Below are 10,801 nucleotides of genomic sequence, written 5' to 3'. Positions count from 1 at the left end.
CAACATATATTCCCTTTGTCCTTATTTAGTTTTCTTTTTGCAATGAATGAGTGGCAACTTTTCTTCATATTAATCAAAACAAACAGGGAAGGAAGAAAAGGAAGAAAGAAAGAAAAAGATCCAATGGAAACCTTGCCTTTAAGCCATTTAGTAACCATTTCTTTTTCCTCTATTTTTTGGGTTTTTTTTTTTTTTAATTTTCTAATGGGGATTGTGGAAAGGAATGATGGGCTGTATATCAAAGTCTGAGTGGGTGTGGTAGCTTTCCAACTAAGGCTTAAGAAATGAGGACATTACTTAAATTTCAAGGTCATATTTATCTTATATTCATATGCATGCCTTTTGAATTGATCCACATGGGATATCCCTCAACTGGTCATCATGTTTTTTAAGCACAACGCTGAGGAATCCTAGAAAACTAATTGAATTCTTGCATGGGAAGAAAAATTTAAGCAGTAAAAGTTAAAATAATGAAAGGAAAAAAGGATGATTGAGGCCAGTTAATTTCTGCATATTCTTTATTGAAATTGAATTGATGTTGTTGGTGCTGCTGCTGGTTCTTGTGTTTCGAGCTAAGGTTATTTTAAACATGAAGTTCTGACCTGAAAGGCAGAGAGGGGGAGATAGACAAACGGGTGAGCATGGAACATAGAATAGCAACCAAAAGGAGGACAAGATCAGTGAAAGGGGAGATGACAATGGGACCCCAAAACCTAGTCAGACAGCAGTTCCATATTTCTTTGTTCTTACAACTTTTCTTGCTTTGTTTTTTTCTTTTTTCTAATAGAACTTTTTTATTACAGGTTAATTACTTGGCATGACGATTGCTTTTAGGCATGGATCCACCTTGTTGTCACTACCAGCAAAATATGCCTTTGGAGTGAACTGTGTGGCCATTACCTCAGCAGAGATAGGCCCACCTTTTACTTAGTGGCCTATACCCAAAATGCATCTTGGGTCAGAAAATAAAAATAAGGAAGAAAAATCAAAATTAATAACTACCCTAATAATTTATTTCAAACAAATGTACCCCTTTTGAGAAAAATGCAAATAGAAAATTGACAATTAAACAACTAATTAAGAGGGTAATAGGGTGAGTTGGAGTTAATTCCTTAACTATGAGAGAATTAAATATTAGGAGAAATTGAAAGCCATAGCCTGGAGAGAAAAGTAGGAATTGTATACCAAAGTGATGGCCATGGTGCTTTGAAGCATTTGCTGTTTCATCATGATAGCATGGTGGAAAAACTAGGTATTGGAAGGTTTTGTAGAGCCTCAGTCATAGTTGATGACCTCCTTTTGTTTTTTTAACACCTGCATTTGAACAAGTGAGTACTAGCTAGCTCCCTGGTTAGGAGCCAACAAAGGTCCCACACACAGCCAGCATTACTCCATTGCAGGGTTTTCAATGGAAGGTGTGGGGAGCAATTAGTGTTGGATAAGGCAATGAGTGAAGAGTAGTGAAGGGAAACAAAAAAAGGCATTAAAAATTTGGAATCCCAATGGCATCTGCATTATGTCTTTGACCAACAATGTAGAAGTTGAACACAAAAGGATTAATTCAGTTTTTAACTTAATTAGTGTCTTTGATAAGCCCAAATTTCTTAGTTTTCCAACTTAAAAGCACACCAAACAATTGCCATTCAATAAAGAAAGTCTGCTTGTCTCCTTCCTTTTTCATCATAGTATTGTTTTAAAAATTTATTATGTTGTCCAAATGGAATTATACCAGAAACTGTTCACCCTGGCCACTGATTCGGGAATCTCACTCTTCTTCAAGACCTCCCTGAATAATAATGTTTTGTGGAAGTAGACATGAAAGGAAGCTATACAAAGAGGGGATAAGAAATTATATATATATAGATATATATCTGCCAAATGTTTGATCATGGCCTTGGACCACAGCAATGGCCGTCATTTTGGAAATTGGGATGATGTTTATGATTAGAATCTACTCCCTGCAATTACACTAAGAAAAAAAAAATTCTATATCTTGCAAACCAAACATACTCAAATCTCTCCCTCAAAAAAGGTTTCCCCTTCCCTTAATCTATGGGGAAAGTTGCATAATTCTTGCCATGTGATGAGTGACTACAAAGTTTTAGGAGCATCATTCTTGCATGCTCTTGTATCATTTGATCTTCAATGTCATCAAACCCCCAAAACTCTCTTATAGTTGATATACCATTAAGCAAATTGTGTAGGAAATGCTAATGATTTCCTAGATATATGTACTCTTAGTTATTGAAATACATTCAAGTTAATTTTTTAAATGAAAAATTATCGTTAGAGTTACGTAGACGGACGGTGTATAAGATAATAATTCATGTTTTAATCCCATTTTCCAATTAAACTCGACAATTTCAGTTACCAATCTCATTCATTATATCATAAACCGCCCAAGAATTATAGAATCCACCAGATAAAAGCGATGGAGGGTTGAGTGCAAGTGATGATGATATTTCATTTTTGTTTAGTAGAAGCATCTGGGAGGAGCAGCGGATGATGGAAAGTCCAAAGAGTTGCCAATATGTGTTCCAAAAACAGGGGACATTGATCCTGAACCAAACCATATCGGTTTCTCTTCGTGTCCACCCTATTGCTTACTACGTTTTTCTTTTCTTTTTCTCCCTGCGAAATGATCGGCATCTCTCTCTCCATTTGTTTCACAAAATGTCAAAACACTATCAAGGTTGCTTTCAAGTATGTAGTCAGGATTAAGACATTGTTTGAATTAGGTTACGATCAAGTTATAGTTACCCTCCACTTCAAGTATCTAATAAAAGAAAATTATTTACAAGAAGGTTGACGGATGTCGGTCGTCTTTTTGATTTTATTTTTAAATTAAGCAATGTTTGTTTATAATTTTCTTGAAATATCGAGCTTTGGATCTCTTCAAATCGAGTGATTATTGATTATAAGAATAAAACTTCACGAGCTTGATTAATTAATGGTCGTCTAATAATTTCATGTTAATTAAAGATTGTGATTAAGTTTGACTAAAACGAACTCTAACTGTAGTTGTCAAATAAACTATTGATGGGAAACGGTTTAGTTATGGATTGTGGGGAAGGTAGGGTCAATAGAATCTTTATTAACCTTTTCCTCAATTGTGTTAAGTAATAATCATGCATTCGTTCATAAACTATACTTCTTGGACCTAATCATGCAAATCCCAAATTGCTTCCTTCTCTTTTACATTTCCATCAAATCCTTTCCAAAAATTCCAAAATAACAATTAAAGCTAAATGAAAATTAAGCTTCTGTTCAAAGTAATCGAATTGAACCCTACAAAAAAATAAGAGTGGGTAATTGAAATGGTGAAAAAAAGCTTTGAGATTCAAATTTGACAAGTGAAACTAAATTATGAGCTTCACCATGACCCAATTTAGCTTTACGTATCCCAATCTTTACCAAAGAAAGTCTAAGTCATAAAGGAAAAGAAATGCATGGATGCATTCATGCATGCTTGCTTGCTTGCTTGCTGCATGATCACTTTTTCCATGAACAAAACATATTTAGTCAAAAGAAAACTTGAGCAATATATATTTTTAAAGCTTTAAATGAAAAAGACGAAAGTGTTAGCATGGGGTTTGAACCCAAAATGTATGAATCCTCCCCCTCCCTCGCAACAAAAGGAAAACTTTCGGTTCCATGCATGAAAGTCAAGAGTCAATCCCGGCATTATTTATTCATTTATTTCTTTGCTTTTTCAGAACTGTCCAAGTCTTAAGAAATTAGCATCAAGGCCCTCTTTGCCATATTCGGTATAAAGGGATTAGTAACTTACAAAAGCACCTCGAAATCAGGCTTTTCTATACCATGCTTGAATGCAGATATTTCCAAAGGTGTTTTTCCACCTTCAAACCTAGCCTAGCTAATTTCTAACCTTTTCTCGCCGCACCTATATGCCATGACAGAACACTGATTTTCTCCTCTCATATATAATCCCTATATGAATCGTACGAACATGTAAACTTTAATGATATATAACACACATGCATACATATATATACGATTATTATATATTTAAAAAAACATTGCAGGAAATAAAATCTAGATCAGTATGATATCAGAAAAAGAAAAAAAAACCAAGTGGAAGAAGACATGGAATAGATGAGTCGATGGCCATGACAAGGAAAACAATTAATACTTGTCTCAGTGTGACATGTGTAAACACCCTATTGAAAAGGGCACAAGGGAGAGAGGGGAAAGTGATCAATCTCCCCATATAGAGGTAAGATATGGAAATATTGGACTTGAAATTCAAACCACAACAGTTTATTCTGTCTTCTTCTGCCACAGCGAAGAGCATCCCCTTCTTTGCTGCAAGATGCCAACAACTCTTTGCCAAATAACTTTGAAAAGATCCTTATCTACCCACCGCTTTCATGTGTGTTGCACACAGTTTTGGATAATAATAATATCAAACATTATTGCTTCTTTTGGTAAAATTAATAATTGTCATCCTCCTTTCTTCTGTCTTATTTTTCTTTTTTCGTTCTTTTAGCTTTGTTTTGCTCTAGTATCTTTCAGTTTTTTTTTTTTAACTCTTTGTACCAAAACAAATTGTTGTGGAATGATGAGCTAGTACTACATACGAATTCAGACTATAATTAAGCTATTCCCTTTATTCAATGGTAACCTAAATTCTTAAGAAAGAATTAATAATTAATACAAAAACAGTGGAGATTAATGTTCCAAATATATGGAGAAAGTATATTCCTTCACGAAATTAAAAAACTTAAGTCGACCTATAACCTATGGATATCTATGGAGACAAAACGTACTACCCTGCTCTATGAAAAGTTAATGACAAATTGAGTGATAGTAAGGAATAAATATGTTGTAAATTTCCCAAAAAGATCTCTACAGAGGCAAAAATTTTGTCCTAACCAATAAACGAGGGAACGTTCATTATTCCCATGCATGCTCCTCTCCTTCCCCAACCCCACCCAAAAAGGAGAAAAAATTCCAATTCTGAAATTCAATTCAATTAGTTTAAATATAAGATTATATTTTAAATATTAAAATAGAATTCACATTGTGATAATTAATATAATATGATATAAATAATTTAAAACGCGTGATCTTATTATCATGTAAAAAAATTAACATATGAATTAAGAGAAATCATCTTAAATAAAAATTAACCAAAGTAAAAATATTTATATAGTTATTAGCTAGGATGACTAGTTACAGATTAAAATGGCAACTTAGTTTATCACATGGTTGGTTCAATGTCAAAATTGTAAATAAAGTGACTCAAGTTTATTTATTTAATTTAGTTACTTTATTTTTACTTTTTTACCTGTTGTAAAAGAGTTGTTAGTTTAGTTAGGCTTAATTAATTTTCCCTCCTTAGCTTAGTTGGTTGGTTAACAAAGTATAAAAACTCTATGGTACATTTAGTTCCCTTTATGAAAAATTTGATTGAGAATTTCTCACATTTTGCCTCCATGGAAACTCTCTAATTCTAACATGGTATCAGAGCAGGAAGCTACAATTCTTGGTATGATTTTCAGTTTTATCTTTTCTTTAAAATTTGTTTGAAGATTGTTGAATTGGCAAATTCGATTACTTGTCTAGCATCTTTATTTGTTTGCTTGATCGAATCTTGAATCTAGTTTATGTTGATATTTTTGGATCTTGAGATTAGAAATTGATAATGGAAACCATATTAACTTAGAAATCTTCAACATCACTTGTTGAAGACACTCAATCTTCTTATTATCTTCATCACACTAATCATCATGGATCAATTGTGATAAATCCTAAACTTACTTTAAGCAATTATGTGGCCTGGAGTAAGTCCTTTATGTTAGGACTTTCGATCAGAAATAAAGTAAGCTTTTTATATGGAACCATATCTAAATCGGACAGTAAGGATCTTTTATTTATAGTGTGGATTAGGTGTAATAACTTGATTTTGGCTTGACCATTAGAGTCTATTTCACCTCTTATAGCATTTACTGTGTTTTACATGGATTCTACAACTAATGATTAGAATACTTTGAGGCAAAATTTTTCACAACTAGATGACTCTAGGGTGTGTAGTCTTCAATATAATCTTGGCAACGTTTTTCAAGGAAATAAGTCTATAGATTCATATTTCATGGAGCTTAAAGGAATTTGAAAAGAACTTAAGAATTACAGACCTTTGCCATAATATGAATGTGGTGAATGCAATACAATATGCTTTAAAAAATATTCTGATTAGTATACGAAAGATATGGTGTTTAGGTTCATCAATGGACTGAATGAATCTTTTTCATCCTTAAGGTCTCAAGTTATTATAATGGATTCATTTCCTACTTTGGATAAGGTTTATAATTTGGTGTTGTAAAAAAAAGAATCAGAAAAGCTTGTTAATTTAATCTAGTCCAATAATTGAATCCTCTACCATGGTAATGTTTGCAAATAGCAAAAGTAAAGGAAAATCAGATCTAACTTGCTCACATTATGGCAAAAAGGGTCATCTGAAAGATAAGTGTTTTAGGCTTATTGGTTTTCTAGAAGACTTTAAGTTTACTAAGGGCAAAGGAAATTTTAAGAAACACAACTTTGCTGCTAACAATCTTGTTGCCAATAGTGTTGCAGCTACATGTTCACTTCATCTGTAAAGAAGGTTGCTCAATCAAGCCAAGAAAATGATCTTATTGGTACGAATTCCAAGTCACAGATGTCTCTTATCAAGCAGTAGCTTCACAAGTTAATGGCACTCATTAATGATGGTAATTCTAATAGTGACTATGGTCAAGACATTTTGTCAAACACTTAGCAGATTCAACCTTCACTAGTGAATTCTACAATTGGATGTTTGCTTTTTAGCCATTTTTGTTCTAGCACAGTTCAAAAGCCTTTCAATCATCATAGTCGTGCTTTTAATGTTAATAAAACCAAATTCTTGGATAATGGATATTAGTGCTAGTGACCACATCTTTTGTTGTTTAGATAATTTTAGTTTAGCCCACCGTGTGCATAATTGCTTTGTTCAGTTGCCTAATAATGTTCAAGTTGTTGTTACAGACGTAGGGACAATCAGGTTAACCTTTTTGTTAGTTTTACAGAATGCTCTCTATGTACCTTCTTTTTAGTTCAATCTTGAGTCAGTTAGCAAGTTAACTAGCTCAAAAAAGAATGGTGTTTTTTTTTTCACTAATACATGTGTTGTTCAGGACCTTACCTCTTGGAAAGATATTGGAGTTGTTAAGGTCTTTTCTGGATTGTATTTCATTCAAGACAAACAAGATGATCAATATCTATCCAATTACAACATTGACAAGATTGTAAAATTCCTTCTTCAGTCTTGGTTAATGGTTGTAAAACAATTCAAAAATAATTTAATGTGTGGAACTTTAAGCTTGATCACATACCACTTTACAGAATAAATGTACCACATGAACAATTTCTTAAAATTCATTGTTTACAAAATTTGATATGTGATGTCTGCCTATGGCAAAACAAAAAAAAAAAAGCCTTTTCTTGTCCATACTCCAAACACAACCTATGCTTTTGAAATTTTACATGCTAATGTTTGGGGGCTATACAAAATTCCAACTCTTGATGGTTATTATTATTTTCTAATATTTGGGGGCCATATAGAATTTCAACTCTTGATGGTCATCATTATTTTTTTACTTTATTTAATGACTGTACTAGTTTTACTTGGCTGTTTTTAATGAGAAACAAATATGAAATATTTGTCATCATTCAATATTTTCATAATTTTGTCAAAACACAATTCTCCACTACTATTAAGTGTATCAGGTCTGATAATGGTAAGGAGTTCAGACTTACTGATTTTTTTAACTCAATAGGCATTATACATCATTTGTCTTGCAATAAAACACCATAGCAAAATGGTGTTGTTGAATGCAAACATCAACGCCTTGTTGCTATGGCTAAGGCCTTTCTTTTCCGGTCTAACTTACCTATAAAATTTTAAGGGATGCAGTTCTTACTACAACACATTATAAATAGAACACCTTCTAAAATTCTCCATTACAAAACACCATATGAGTGTCTTTTCATAAACTACCCTATTATACTTATTTCAAAGTCTTTGGGAGCTTATGCTATGTCTCCACTTTAACACAATATAGAACCAAGTTTGATAAGAGAGCTAATAAATGTGTCTTTTTTAGCTAGTTTAATGGTGTCAAAGGTTATGAAGTGTATGACATTGATGCACATAGAGTCTTTGTTTCCAAGAATGTGGTTTTTCATGAAATATCTTTCCATTCCAGCATTTTAACCAAACTATAGATCAACTTCCATTTTTCAAATAGTTGGTATGCATGACTCTTTTGTTGGTCTTCTTGACCTCAATTTCACCACTTCAGTTCTACCAACTTCAATACCTGATGAATTATCTTCTTCTCAACCTACTTCACCTATAAATGATGTTTCACCAACCATGTGTGATGTTTCTTTGCATAATTCACTTGCTCAAGACAATGTCATAGAACCTGTTCTTTCTAGTTCATCTATACTGGATGATCATCCTACTAATCTCAAAAGAAGTACTAGAGTCAAGCAAATTTTTAGGCATTTAGATGCTTATAAAATTGATTTGCCTTCTCATGTAAGTCATGTTACAGCTCATCCTACTACCAATTATTTGTCAAATCACCAATTATCTCCTGCACACAAAGTATTTACTGTAGCTTTATCACAATTTTTTGAGCCTATATCCTACCATGAAGTTGTTAAGTACTCTTTTTGGTAAGATGCCATGACTGATTAATTGAAAGTTTGTGAAGATAATGGTACATGAAAAATAGTACCTTTACCTCCTAATTCTCATGCTATTGGCTTTAAGTGGGTACACAAGGTCAAAATGAATGCTAATAGTAGTGTGGAAAGGTACAAGGCATGCTTGGTTGCTAATGGTTATAACCAAAGGGAAGGCTTTGATTATCAAGTAACATTTAGTTATGTTGCTAAACAAACTATAGTAACACTTTTATGGCCCTAGCAGCAACAAAACTTTGGCATTTGTCTTAATTACATGTCAATAACGCATTCCTCAATGGTGACCTGAAAGAAACTATCTATGTGCAACTGCATCAAGTTTTTTCTATTAAGAGGGAGTGTCCACTTGGTACTCAATTAGTATGCAAGCTAAAAAGTCGTTATATGGTTTCCATCAAGCTTCAAGGTAGTGGAATTCTAAGTTTACTACTTCATTAATACAATATGGTTTAAAGCAATCATTATCATATTATTCACTGTTTGCTTTGCATACAAATGAAGGTGATTTTGTTGCCCTGTTGATTTATGTGGATGACATACTAGTAGGCAGACTTCTGTTAAGGCAACAGTTGATGCAAAAGCATACTTGAGTGCACAATTTAAACTCAAAGATCTTGGAACAGTAAAGTATTTTCTACAGCTTGAAATTGTAAGGTCTCATGAAAGAATTTCCTTATATCAGAGAAAGTATGCACTAGATTTGTTGGAAGAATATAGTTTACTTAGTAGCATACTAGTGACAACATCAATGGACTATAATCACAAACTCAAGAAAATAGGAGAAACAGATAAAGGAATGGATTCCACAGGGCATAGGCAGTTGATAGGGAAGCTACGATACTTAACTTTCACAAGGCCAGACATCTCATAAGATATTCAAGTATTGCCTCAATTCATGGACAAGCCTATTGAAGAACATTTAATTGTAGCACACAAAGTTTTGAAGTATTTGAAGTTTTCATAGAGGAAGGAGTTTTAATAAAATTAGATGCAGACTTAAAAATATCTGCTTATTGTGATAGTGACTAGGCTGGATGCCCAGACACAAGAAAATCAGTAACTGGATATGGAATTTTTCTTAAAAATTTATTAATAAGTTGGAAATCTAAGAAACAGACAATGGTTGCTCGTAGCGCAATTGAGGTTGAGTATATAGGTCAATGGCCTTAACTTGCTGTGAAGTGATATAGTTGAAAAGTCTTTTAATAGATTTGGAGTGATTCAAGATTCAGCAGTCAAGCTTTATTGTGATAACCTATCAACCATTTATATTTGTAAAAAAATCCAATTTTCCTTGAACGTACTAAGCATATTGAAATGGACAATCACTTTATACAGGAACAGGTGCCTAACAAAGTAATTGAACCTATTCATATTTCAATTGAAGATTAAGTTGTAGACTTGTTTACCAAAGCCTTGCTACCAAAGCAGTTCCACAAACTACTTGGCAAGATGCATGTTCATAATATACACATGCATCTTAAAGGGGAGTATCAGCTAGGATGACTGGTTACAGATTGAAATGGCAGCTTAGTTTGAGTCTGGGATAGCTTGAAACAAAGTAAGATTGTGAAGAAGAAAGACGTGTTTGTCACATGGTTGGTTCAATGTCAAAACTGTAAACAAAGTGACTCATGTTTATTTATCTAGTTTAGTTACTTCATTTTTACTTTCTAACTTGTGATAAAAGAGTTGTCAATCCAATTAAGCTTAACTAATTTTCCCTTCTAAGCTTAGTTGGTTGGTTAACAGAGTATAAAAACTCTATTATACATTCAGTTAATTTTATGAAAAATCTGATTGAGAATTTCTCACATTTTGCCTCCATGCATGGAACCTTTCTAGATCTAACAATAGTAAATGTTGACATGGTTGACATTTACAAATAGGGTATGCACGTTAGCTTAGTCTCACAAATAATTGTGTGCTTGTCCACGTCCAAAATGTACCATTTCTTATTGTCTTCATATCCCCTCTTGATCATTTGTTTTGCAGTGGATTTAATGTTTCTCAAACGCGGTTTTAGGTTAGGTTTAGGTCACCT

The sequence above is a fragment of the Theobroma umbraticum genome, unplaced genomic scaffold (assembly GCF_002168275.2).
Source record: "Theobroma umbraticum cultivar Fairchild unplaced genomic scaffold, ASM216827v3 scaffold_86.0, whole genome shotgun sequence".
Lineage (NCBI taxonomy): Eukaryota > Viridiplantae > Streptophyta > Magnoliopsida > Malvales > Malvaceae > Theobroma > Theobroma umbraticum.
The sequence above is the reverse complement of the archived record's forward strand: the minus strand, read 5'-3'. Positions refer to the sequence as shown.